At 43.7% G+C, this 13,714-nt stretch overlaps 1 pseudogene; it reads left to right on the top strand.

Annotated features, from left to right (window-relative positions):
* Positions 1–13,714, top strand: part of LOC129557907 (F-box-like/WD repeat-containing protein TBL1Y) — a 55,112-nt pseudogene that overhangs the window by 24,182 nt on the left and 17,216 nt on the right.

The following is a 13,714-nucleotide window of genomic DNA, read 5'->3' on the forward strand; positions in this document are numbered from 1 at the left end:
TCTGTGTATTCTTGCCACCTCTCCTTAATATCTTCTGCTCCTGTTAGGACCATACCATTTCTGTACTTTATTGAGCCCATCTTTGCATGAAATGTTCCCTTGGTAATCTCTAATTTTCTTGAAGAGATATCTAGTCTTTTCCATTCTATTGTTTTCCTCTATTTCTTTGCACTGGTCGCTGATGAAGGCTTTCTTCTCTCTCCTTGCTGTTCTTTGGAACTCTTCATTCAAATTGTGTTACAGGTTCTGAGCTTTTTGCAGAGAAGACAGAGCGCTCCTGCCCGCTGATGGAAGCTCCTAGGCCTTCATTTCTTCTTCTTCTTCATTTTTTTAGGGGGGGAAAGCCTTTTGCTGTCTTGCAGAATAAGGTCAACGCCATCAAATGGGATCCCTCTGGCATGTTTCTAGCCTCCTGCTCTGATGACATGACATTGAAGGTAAGGCTGCAAGGCCAGGATCTGTGACCCTTGGTGAGCCCCGCACTGGGTCTTCAGTCCCAGTGCTCCTCCTGCAGCTGACCGTTGTGTTGTTAGCACTCTTGCTGCCTCTGATGTCTTTTCTCTTTGCAAACGATGTGCCGCTCACCCCGGCAGTGAAGTCCTATTTATCTCTCAAGGTTCCCATGGAGCCTCCTTCAGTTCCTGAGGGCTTTCTCCCATTCAAGTACTTCTGCTGCTGCTGCTGCTAAGTCAGTTCAGTCATGTCCGACTCTGCGCGACCCCATAGACGGCAGCCCACCAGGCTCCCCCGTCCCCAGGACTCACCAGGCAAGAACATTGGAGTGCGTTGCCATTTCCCTCTCCAATGTGTGAAAGTGAAAAGTGAAAGCGAAATCACTCAGTCATGTCTGACTCTTAGCGACCCTATGGACTGCAGCCTACCTGGCTCCTCCGTCCATGGGATTTTCCAGGCAAGAGTACTGGAGTGGCTTGACATTGCCTTCTCTGCATCCAAGTACTAACTAGATCCAACCCAACCCTGCCTAGCTTCCAATATCAGACCAGGGTAGTATGGATTCCCCTGGCCTTTCTCAAGGGATCCCCGTGTTGATCAGCAGATGCCTCTGCCTGTGAAGCACCTGCCCCTTGTCAGCCGCCCACCCTGCTGGATGTGAGCTTCCCAGGGACACAGAAACCTCCACAGTACTCCAGCAGGAATGGTGCTGAACCTCGCCCCGGTGGGAGAATCAGCCGTTGCTCACCGTGTTCCATTTACTTCCCCTAGATCCGGAGTATGAAGCAGGACAGGTTTGTCCATGACCTTCTGGCACACAGTCAAGTGTAGTCCCACCAGACTGGCCACCAGCAACCCCAACTCCAGCATCATGCTGGTGAGGTAAAGGACTAGACAGCCTGCACCCCAGTCTCGGTTCCCAAAAGCAGCCTTGGTGGCTGAGGGTACACCAGCCACGTGGCCAGCAAAAGTCACTTATGTCCCCCAAGAGACCAGGAGATGCTGTCAGTGTGTCTTGCAAATGTGTTTGTGCCCTCAGATGCTAAAGAGTCTGCCTTCAATGCAGGAGACTCGGGTTCAATCCCTGGGTTGGGAAGTTCCCCTGGAAATGGGGAAAAAGTTACCCCCACTCCAGGTTTCTGGCCTGGAGAATCCAATGGACAGAAGAGCCTGGCAGACTACAGTCTTTGGGGTCGCAGGGATTTGGACACGACTGAGTGACTCACATTCAAAGTTACTTAGAAACTGACAAAAAGTAAAGGGAGAGATGACTCACTGTGAAAGGGCCACGAGATAGAAGTTATCATTGTGATGGCTAAGTTGAGATAAGGATGCTTTTCACCTTGAGGCCGGAGAGAGGAATTGTGTACGTCCACTCTCCCAGTACATTGCTTTGGTGAAGGTTTTTACTACGACTGAAAAAGGAAGCAATTTAGCTTGGACCTCCGGCTTGGTTGGGCTTCCCTGGTGGCTCAGCTCGTAAATAATCTGCCTACAATGTGGGAGACATGTGTTTGATCCCTGGGTTGGGGAGATACCCTGGAAAAGGGAAAGGCTACCCACTCCAGTATTCTGGCCTGGACAATTCCATGGACTGTATAGTCCTTGGTCGCAAAGAGTCGGATATGACTGAGTGACTTTCAGTTCAATTCACTTCACTTCGGGCTTGATTTACTTGGCCCAACTCGGAGCTGCAGGTGGTGAGAATGTTGAATGGTTATAAAAGGTCTGCTCGACGATACCATATCCAGCCTAACTATTCATCCTGGCTGTCCTTGACTGTTTTGGCACAAGGGATTAGTTTTATGGAAAATCACTTTTCCAAGGTTTACAAGATGATTCGAGTACACTACATTTATTGTGTCCTTTATTTCTGTTATGATTGCATCTGCTTCACCTCGCATTATCAGGCATTAGTTCCTGGAGGACAGGGACCCGTGGTTTATGTAGTAAACCCCCTATGACACCAACATCGGACTCAGAGGACTAGTCAGTCAGTGGCATGACAGAAGGGAACAGAGAAATTAGAAGTCTGCAAAAGCTCATCACTGAGTGTTCATGCTGCAGAATTGTGTGTTCCTTGTCCTGGTCAGATCTCACACAGGATACAATGTTGCACTCCAAGTAGGATGTTTTAATAAGAACCTTGAGGCACACAAGCTAAAGAGATTCCAGGAGTGAACATAGGATACACTGAGGGTTGTGGAGACAGTGGTCCCGTGAAGTGTGAGTATGTGTCTGGCCTGGGAAAGACAGGACTTGGGAGGAAGCGTCAGTGGGTTTCTCTCCGGAATTGCAGAGAATGGGGTGGTGGGGAGAAGTGGCCAGTGGCTCAGCCCTGCTGTAAATGAGGGGGAGACCATTTTGGGGTCGCAAAGAGTCGGACACGACTGAGTTTTGTCACAGAGCATCAGGATGAACAATCTGTTACTGAAAGTTTCTGACCCAAGGCCATCTCTCAGAAAGCACAGAAAAGAATTCTTCCATCAACTGAAAAGCTAATCCAGAAAAACATGAGAGCTGTTATCCTCTTATTGCAAGTCACTGTCCTGAAATCCACTTAAATGTCTAGGAACAGAACGTTAAAATTATTTGTTTTGTTTGTTACTTGTAAGGCACGCCAGTGGTGACGGACTAAGCAGAAGGGCGGCGGAAAGGAGCTACCCCTCACCTGAGGTCAGGGGGGCGGCCAAGAGGAGCTACCCCACGACCGAGGTTAGGGACAGCGACCAAGACGAGTTACCCCACAATCGAGGTCAAGGGCAGCTGCCAAGAGGAGCAAACCAACGTCCAAGTAGCGGTGGCTGAGCGGGCCCAAAAGGACCAACAGGAACCACGTTCAAGGTCAGGAGGGGCGGCCTAGAGGAGATACCCCTTGTCCAAGGTAAGGAACAGCATCTTCACTTTGCTGGAGCAGCCGTGAAGAGATACCCCACAAACAAGGTGAGAGAAACCTAAGTAAAATGGTAGGTATTGTGAGAGGGCATCAGAAGGCAGACACACTGAAATCATAATCACAGAAATCTAGTCAATCTGATCACATGGACCACAGCCTTGTCTAACTCAATGAAACTAAGCCATGCCGTGTGGGGACACCCAAGATGGGCGGGTCATGGTGGAGAGGTCTGGCAGAACGTGGTCCACTGGAGAAGGGAAAGGCAAACCACTTCAGTATTCATGAGAACCTCATGAACAGTATGAAAAGGCAAAAAGATAGGACACTGAATGAGGAACTCACCAGGTTCGTAGGTGCCCAATACACTATTGGAGATCAGTGAAGAAATATATCCAGAAAGAATGAAGGGATGGAGCCAAAGCAAAAACAATACACAGCTGTGGATGTGACTGGTGATAGAAGCAAGGTCTGATGCTGTAAACAGCAATATTGCATAGGAACTTGGAGAGTTAGGTCCATGAATCAAGGCAAGCTGGGAGGGATTGGAGGCAGGAAGAGAAGGGGACAACAGAGAATGAGGTTACAGGTTGGCATCACCAACTCGAGGGACGTGAGTTTGAGTGAACTCTGGGAGTTGGTGATGGACCGAGAGGCCTGGCGTGCTGTGATTTTTGGGGTCGCAAAGAGTCGGACACGACTGAGTGACTAAACTGAACTGAACTGAAGGTGCTCTTGAATCACATGGTACCCACGACGGGACTTAAGTGAGCCTTCTAGGAACCAAGCATAAAGGGATGGTTGTAAGTCCCAGAAGAGGAAAGAAATGCTGGGTGAAATAGCTTTGTAGTGAGTGGGCTTCCCATGTGGCCTTAGTGCTAAAGAAGCCACCTGCCCATGCTGAAGATGTAAAAGACATGGGTTCAGTCCCTGGGTCAGGACGATCCCCTGGAGGAGGGCACAGCAACCCACTGTAGTATTCCTGTCTGGAGAATCACATGGACAGAGGAGTCTGGCAGGGCTGCAGTCCATGGGGTTGCAAAGAGTCAGACATGAATGAGACAGCTTGGCACACATGCAGGCATGCTCTTCTTTCAGATTTAGACATAACTAAAATTTGCAGCTCCCGGGAGTGTGATTATATAATTGGATGCGATTTAATTAACGGGATTTAATTCCCGTCGTATTAAAATTTGTGTTCGCTCATTTCGCCATTTCCCCGAATATGGCTCGTGGCTTTATTTTTGGCTTTATTTTTCACTTGGCAGCGATACACGTGTCGTCGGTGGTGGGATCATTTTAGAAAATGTAGTGAATATGTATCATTCCTGTCTCAAAGAAGTGCAGAAATAAGTGAGTGTGGCTGTCAATTTGTTCCCTTTATAATAGCATCCAAAAGGAGAGATTTATTGCATGACTTTTTTTTTTAATTTATATATCTTAATTGGAAGAGAAATACTGCAGGGTGTTTAGATGGTTTTTGGCATGCCTCAGAATGAATCGGCCACAGGCATACATGTCCCCTCCCTGGACAGTGGCTCTGTGTTCAGTGCATGTTGAGTCACATTCTAAAAGAGGAAGAGGTACACATTTATGGTCTCTGAAATGTAAGGAAAGTCACTCCCACTGTGAGAGTCGCATCCTCAGGAGACTGGCGGGAACCTGTGGATGACTTTTTTGAAACCAAGGGTGTCTTCAGGGACTTTCTCTGTGTCTTTTCAGTGCCTCGTTCGATTCTACAGTCTGACTTTGGAACGTAGAGTGGGGCATGTGCATCCACAGGCTCACCAAGCACCAGGAGCCCGTTTAGAGCATGACCTTGAGCCCCGATGGGAAGTACTTGACACATCTGGAACACTCAGGTAAACCCCCTGCATGCCCACTGCCCAGGTCCCCCCAAGCCCCATACTCAATACAGTCAAGTTCTCACTGACCCGTGGGCTTCACTGGTGGCTCAGATGGTAAAGAATCTGTCTGCAATGTGGGAGACCAGGGTTCAATTCCTGGGTTGGGAAGATTCTCCTGGAGAAGGAAATGGCAACCACTCCAGTGTTCTAGCCTGAAGAATCCTATGGACAGAGGAACCTGGAGGGCTACAGTCCATGTGGTCGCCAAAAGTCAGACACAACTAAGTGACTGATGCTTTGATTTCACTTTCTTGGTGACCCCAGAACCTGATTTTGCACTCAGGAATGCCTTGTCTCGGACACGGACCTAGACACTTCCCCGGTTCCCTAGAGGGTCCACTCAGTGCCAAATGCCCTGGGCTCTTTGTAGATGTTGGGTTGCTCCTGCCAGGGTCTCGGGTTATTTTTTTTCTGAGTCCTTGGCAGGAAACCTTGCACCCACTGTCTTCCATTGACAGCAGACATTGCGTGTGGTCCCAGGATAGATGAAACGGCCTTTTTCCAATCCACCACCACCTTGGTGTGCCCTGAGGCCTATATGCTTTCTCGAGGGAGGTAGTAACTGAGGCCACGTTAGCCATCCTGGGGCCGAGGGTGGTCCACTGAGACTTCAGGCTCCTCCTCTGTGGTCTCCTCATGCAATTGTGCCTTCTTGGCAAATGGAAATGCAACAGTGGCCCTAAGGTGGAAACCAGACTGGCGGGCGCCCATTTGTGTGCTCAATTGCTCATTTGTGTCCAGCTCTTGCAACCTCATGGACTTATGTTATATAGCCCGCCAGGCTTCTCTGTCCCTGGGATTCTCCAGGCAAGAATGGTGGAATTAAGGTAGCTTTTCCTTTTCAAGGGGCATCTTCCCAACCCAGGGATCATCCTCGCAGCACAGGAGGATGTTTGACTTTCAGAAAAATTGCCATCATTAGTCAGGTTCTGCCTGCAGTCAGCAGCTGAGCAAATCATTTACCCACCCTTTTTGTTTGTTTTTAAATTGGAGGATAATTGCTATTTTGTACAGCTGATTTCTGCTGTGCAGCAAGGAAATCAGCCATATGTATACATATGTCCCCTCCCTCTTGAACCTCCCTCTCCTCACCTATCTTCAAGCCTCCAGGTCATCACAGAGCACCGAGCTGAGGTCCCTATGTTGTATATATACAGCAGCTTCCCACATTTTGCATCCCTTTTCTCCTCCCTAAATCATAAAACTCTCTTGAGTCATTCTGAGGCTCCTTTGAACACTCAGTGAAACGGAAGCCTGGTTGAAATATAAGAACATATCTGATCTTGCTGACTTTCTCCTTCTCCTAGGAGGCTTGAGCTCAGTGGAAACCATACAGGCTGTCTCTCTCAGTGAGAAGCCATGGGTCATTTAGGCACCCCCCCACCCACCCTGTGGCCATAGTTTTGAGGCACATGTTCCTGCAGCTGCCAGAGCCCCTTTAACTGAAAATTCTATTAGCATCTGTGTCTTTGGAAGCGTCTGGGTTGACATCCCCGGGGGGCGGGGGGTGGGCTTGAGGGAGGGTGTGTGCCTTGCCAATGTTCTGCCTCTCGAGTGACAATACCCTTGCTTTGCAGGGTGAAAATCTCATCCACAGCTACTGAGGCACCGGAGGCATCTTTGAGGTGTGCTGGAATGCCCGGGGTGACAAAGTGGGCACCAGTGAGTCAGACGGCTCCCTAAGTGGCACACTGGGGCACCCTTCCGCAGGTGGGAAGGGGGGTGCAGGTAGAAGGAGGGTTCAGGAAAGGTGGGGTCACGAATGGTCCAGACCCCTGAGACCCATGTGGGTGCACTCCCAGGACCGTGACAGGTCTCAGAGACACGTGTTGGTGAAGGAAACATCTGCGCTGGGCAGTGCTCCGGGAATGGACGTCTCCTCTCACTTCATAAATGATTTGTGGGGTTTTTTTTTTTTCTTTTTATAGGACGCAAATTACTTTACATTAATATATTGGTTGTTTTTCCTATATATTGACACGAATCTGCCCGGGGAGTACATGTATTCACCCTCTTGAACCACCTTCCCACCTCCCTCTTCCCCATATCCTCTCTCCAGGTCATCCCATTGCACCAGCCCCAAGCATTCTGTATCATGCCTCGAACCTGGACTGGTGATTCATTCCACATATGATAATATACATGCTACAATGCCATTTTCCCAAATCATTCCACCTTCACCCTCTCCCACAGCGTCCCAAAGACTGTTCTATACACCTATGTCTCTTTTGCTGTCTCGTATACAGGGTTATCGTTATCGTCTTTCTAAATTCCATATGTATGCGTTAGTATACTGTATTGATGTTTTTCTTTCAGGCTTACTTCTCTCTGTATAATAGGCTCCGATTTCATTCACCTCATTAGAACTGATTCAAATGCATTCTTTTTGATGGCTGAAAAATACTCCATCGTGTATATGTACCACAGCTTTCTTATCCATTCGTCTGCAGATGGACATCTAGGTTGCTTCCATGTCCTTGCTATTATAAACAGTGCTGTGATGAACATTGGAGTACATGTATTTCTTTCAATTCTGGTTTCCTCAGTATGTACGCCCAGAAGTGCGATTGCTGGATCATATGGCAGTTCTATTTCCAGTTTTTTGAGAAATCTCAACACTGTTCTCCATAGTGGCTGTACTAGTTTGCATTCCCACCAACAGTGTAAGAGGGTTCCATTTTTCCCACACCCTCTCCAGCATTTACTTCATGTAGACTTTTGGATAGAAGCCATTATGACTGGTGTGAAATGGTATCTCATTGTGGTTTTGATTTGCATTTCTGTGATTATGAGGGATGTTGAGCATTTTTTCATGTGTTTGTTAGCCATCTTTATGTCTTCTTTGGAGAAATGTCTGTTTAGTTCCTTGGCCCATTTTTTGATTGGTTCGTTTATTTTTCTGGAATTGAGTTGCAGGAGAAGCTTGTATAATTTGCAGGTTAATGTTTTGTCAGTTGTTTCATTTGCTATTATTTTCTCCCATTCTGAAGGCTGTCTTTTCACCTTGCTTATAGTTTCCTTTCCTGTGCAGAAGCTTTTGATTTTCATTAAGTCCCATTCATTTATTTTTGCTTTTATTTCCAATATACTGGGAGGGGGGTCTTGGAGGATCCTGCTGTGATTTATTTCGGAGTGTGTTTTGCCTACGTTCTCCTCTAGGAGTTTTATAGTTTCTCGTCTTACATTTAGCTCTCTAATGCATTTTGACTCTATTTTGGTATATGGTGTTAGGTAGTGTTCTAGTTTGATTCTTTTACAAGTGGTTGACAAATTTTCCCAGCACCACTTGTTAAAGAGACTGTCTTTTGTCCATTTTATATTCTTGCCTCCTTTGTCAAAGATAAGGTGTCCATAGGTGCCTGGGTTTATCTCTGGGCTTTCTATTTTGTTCCATTGATCTGTATTTCTGTCTTTATGACAGTAACATACTGTGATGATGACTGTGGCTTTGTAGTAGAGCCTGAATTCTGGCAGGTTAATTGCCCTGGTTCCATTCTTCTTCCTCAAGATTGCTTTGGCTATTCGAGGTATTTGTATTTCCATACAAATTGTGAGATTATTTGTTCTAGTTCTGTGAAAAATATCATTAGTAGCTTGATAAGAATTTCATTGAATGTATAAATTACTTTGGGTAGTGTACTCATTTTTACAGTATTCATTCTTCTAACCCACGAACACGGTATATTTCTCCATCTATTACTTTCCCCTTTGATTGATTTCACTATCGTTTTATAGTTTTCTATGTACAAGTTTTTTGTTTCCTTAGGTGGATATATTCCTAAGTATTGAATTCTTTTCGTTGCAACAATGAATGGAATTCAGTTTAGTTCAGCTCAGTTCAGTCGCTCAGTCGTGTCCGACTCTTTGTGACCCCATGAATCATAACACCCCAGGCCTCCCTGTCCATCACCAACTCCTGAATTTCACTCAAACTCATGTCCATCGAGTCTGTGATGCCATCCAGCCATCTCATTCTCTGTGGTCCCCGTCTCCTCACACCCCCAATTCTTCCTAGCATCAGACTCCTTTCCAGTGAGTCAGCTCAACGCACGAGGTGGCCAAAGTATTGTAGTTTCAGCTTCAGCATCAGTCCTTCCAATGAACACCCAGGATTGATCTCTTTTAGAATGGATTATTTGGATCTCCTTTTAGTCCAAGGGACTCTCAAGAGTCTTCTCCAGCACCACAGTTCAAAAGCATCAATTCTTCAGCGATCAGCTTTCTTCACAGTCCAAATCTCACATCCATACATGTCCACGGGAAAAACCATAGCCTTGACTAGATGGACCTTTGTTGAAAAAGTAATGTCTCTGCTTTTTAATATGCTATCTAGGTTGGTCATAACTTTCCTTCCAAGGAGTAAGCGTCTTTTAATTTCATGGTTGCAATCAGCATCTGCAGTGATTTTGGAGTCCCCAAAATACAGTCTTCTTTCCAATCCGAAAGAAAGGGAATGTCAAAGAATGCTCAAACTACCACACAATTGCACTCATCTCACACACTAGTAAAGTCATGCTCAAAATTCTCCAAGCCAGTCTTCAGCAATATGTGAACCGTGAACTTCCAGATGTTAAATCAGGTTTTAGAAAAGGCAGAGTCACCAGAGATCAAAGAACCAACATCCGCTGGATCATGGAGAAAGCAAGAGAGTTCCAGAAAAACATCTATTTCTGCTTCATTGACTATTCCAAAGCCTTTGACTGTGTGGATCACAGTAAACTGTGGAACATTCTGAAAAAGATGGGAATCCCAGACCACCTGACCTGCCTCTTGAGAAACCTGTATGCAGGTCAGGAAGAAACAGTTAGAACTGGACATGGAATAGGAGACTGGTTCCAAGTAGGAAAAGGAGTAGGTCAAGTTTGTATATTGTCACGCTGCTTATTTTACTTATATACAGAGTACATCATGAGGATCGCTGGGCTGGAAGAAGCATAAGCTGGAATCAAGATTGCTGGGAGCAATATAATTAACCTCAGATATGCAGATGACACCACCCTTATGGAAGAAAGTGGAGAGGAACTCAAAAGCCTCTTGATGAAAGTGAAAGAGGAAAGTGAAAAGTTTGGCTTGAAGCTCAATATTCAGAAAACGAAGATCATGGCATCTGGTTCCATCACTTCATGTGAAATAGATGGGGAAACCGTGGAAACAGTGTCAGAATAGTTTCCTTAATTTCTCTATTTTCTCATTATTAGTGTATAGGAATGCAAGGGATTTCTGTGTGTTGATTTTGTATCCTGCAACTTTACTATATTCATTGATTAACTCCAGTAGTTTTCTGGTAGAGTCTTCAGGGATTTCTTTGTAGAGGATCATGTCATCAGCGAACAGTGAAAATTTTACTTCTTCTTTTTCAATTTGTATTCCTTTTATGTCTTTTTCTGCTCTGATTGCTGTGGCCAAAACTTCCAGAACTATGTCGAATAGTAGTGGGGAGAGTGGGCACCCTTGTCTTTTTCCTTAGGGGAAATGCTTTCAGTTTCTCACCATTGAGGATAATGTTTTCTGTGGGTTTGTCATATATAGCTTTTATTATGTTGAGGTATGTCCCTTCTATTCCCACTTTCTGGAGGGTTTTTATCATAAATGGATGTTGAATTTTGTCGAAGGCTTTCTCTGCATCTATTGAGATAATCATATGTTTTTTTATTTTTCAGTTTGTTAATGTGGTATATTACGTTGATTTATTTGTGGATATTGAAGAATCCTTGCATTCCTGGGATAAAGCCCCCTTGGTCATGATGTATGATCTTCTTAATGTGTTGTTGGATTCTGATTGCAAGGATTTTGTTAAGGATTTTTGCATCTATGTTCATTAGTGATATTGGCCGGTAGTATTATTTTTTGTGGGGTCTTTACCAGGTTTTGGGATTAGGGTGATGGTGGCCTCATAGAATGAGTTTGGAAGTTTCCCTTCCTCAGCAATTTTCTGGAAGAGTTTGAGTAGAATAGGTATTAGCTTTTCTCTAAATTTTTGGTAGAATTCAGCTGTGAAGCCGTCTGGACCTGGGCTTTTGTTTGCTGGAAGATTTCTAATTACAGCCTCTAATTCCTTGCTTGTGATGGGTCTGTTAAGATTCTCTATTTCTTCCTGGTTCAGTTTTCGAAGGCTGTATTTTGCTAAGAATTGGTCCATTTCTTCCAAGTTATTCGTTTTATTGTCATATAATTGTTGATAATATTCTCTAATAATCCTTTGTATTTCTATGTTGTTGGTTGCGATCTCTCCATTTTCATTTCTAATTTTATTGATTTGCTTCTTCTCCTTTTGTTTCTTGATGAGTCTGGCTAGTGGTTTGTCAATTTTATTTACCTTCTCAAAGAAGCAGCTTTTGGCTTTGTTGCTTTTTGCTATGGTCTCTTTTGTTTCTTTTGCATTTATGTCTGCCCTAATTTTTACGATTTCTTTCCTTCTACTAGGCGTGGCGTTTTTCATTTCTTCCTTTTCTAGTTTCTTTAGATGTAGAGTTAGGTTATGTAGTTGATATCTTCTTGTTTCTTGAGGTGTGCCTGTATTGCTATGAACTTCCCCCTTAGCACTGCTTTCACAATGTCCCAGAGGTTTTGGGTTATTGTGCTTTCATTTTCATGCATTTCTATGCATATTTAGATTTCTCTTTTTATTTCTTCTATGATTTGTTCATTATTCAGCAGCGTGTTGTTCAGCGTCCATATGATGGCATTTTTAATAGTCTTTCTCCTATAATTGAGATCTAATTTTACTGCACGTGGTCAGAAAAGATGCTTGGAATGATTTCAATTTTTTTGAATTTACCAAATCTAGATTTATGGCCCAGGATGTGATCTATCCTGGAAAAGGTTCCTTGTGCGCTTGAGAAAAAGGTGAAATTCATTGTTTTGGGGTGAAATGTTCTATAGAGATCTATTATGTCTAACTGGTCTATTGTATCATTTAACGTTTGTGTTTCCTTGTTAATTTTCTGTTTAGTTAATCTATCCATAGGTGTGAGTGGGGTATTAAAGTCTCCCACTATTCTTGTGTTATTGTTAACTTCCCCTTTCATACTTGTTAGGAATTGTCTTACATATTGTGGTGCTCCTATGTTGGGTGCACAAATATTTATAATTATTATATCTTCTTCTTGGATTGAGCCTTTGATCATTATGTAGTTTCCTTCTTTGTCTCTTTTCACAACCTTTGTATTAAAATCTATTTTATTTGATATGAGTATTGCTACTCCTGCTTTCTTTTGGTCTCTATTTGTGTGGAATGTCTTTTTCCAGCCCTTCACTTTCAGTCTGTATGTGTTCCTCGTTTTGAGGTGGGTCTCTTGTAAATAACATATATGGGGGTCTTGTTTTTGTATCCATTCAGCCAGCCTTTGTCTTTTGGTTGGGGAATTCAACCCATTTACATGTTAGATGATTATTGATAAGTATTATCCCATTGCCATTTTCTTTATTGTGTTGGGTTCGAGTTTATATACCCTTTCTGTGTTTCCTGTCTAGAAAAGATCCTTGTTGGAGAGCTGGTTTGGTGATGTTGAATTCTCTCAGTTTTTGCTTGTCTGTAAAGCTTTTGATTTCCCCTTCATATTTGAAAGAGATCCTTGCTGGGTACAGTAATCTGGTCTGTAGGTTACATTCTTTCATCACTTTAAATATGTCTTGCCATTCCCTCCTGGCCTGAAGAGTTTCTGTTGAAAGATCAGCTGTTATCCTTATGGGGATCCCCTTGTGTGTTATTTGTTATTTTTCCCTTGATGCTTTTAGTATTTGTTCCTTGTTAATTTGATTAATATACATCTTGGAGTATTTCACCTTCGGTTTATCCTGTTAGGAACTCACTGGGTTTCTTGGACTTGGGTGATTATTTCCTTCCCCATTTCAGGGAAATTTTCAACTATTATCTCAAGTATTCTCTCATGGTCTTTCTTTTTGTATTCCTCTTCTGGGACTCATATAATTCGAATGTTGGAGTGTTTCACATTGTCCCAGAGGTCTCTAATATTGTCCGCATTTCTTTTAATTCATTTTTCTTTTTCCATCTCTGTTTCATTTATTTATACAATTCTATCTTCTAGCTTGCTTATCCTGTCCTCTGCCTCAGTTATTCTACTGTTTGTTCCCTTCAGAGTGTTTCTGATCTCATCTATTGCATTATTCATTTTGTATTTGCTCTTTTTTATTTCCTCTAAATTGTTATTAAACATTTCTTGCATCTTTTCAATCCTTTTCTCCAGTTTATTTATCTGTAACTCCATTTTCCTTTCCAGATTTTGAATCATTTCACAATTAAAATTCGAAATTATTTATCAGGTAGGTTCCCTCTGTCTTCCTCTTTTCTTGTGTTGGTGGACATTTATCCTGTTCCTTTACTTGCTGAGTATTTCTCTGCTTCTTCATCTCGCTTATATTGCTGTGCTTGGGGTAGCCTTTCTGTCTTCTGGCAGTTTGTGAAGTTCTCTTTATTATGTAGTTACCTCATTGTGTGTGG

This window comes from Moschus berezovskii, chromosome Y (genome assembly GCF_049115385.1).
Source record: "Moschus berezovskii isolate FMDL1 chromosome Y, NW_MosBer_1.0, whole genome shotgun sequence".
Lineage (NCBI taxonomy): Eukaryota > Metazoa > Chordata > Mammalia > Artiodactyla > Moschidae > Moschus > Moschus berezovskii.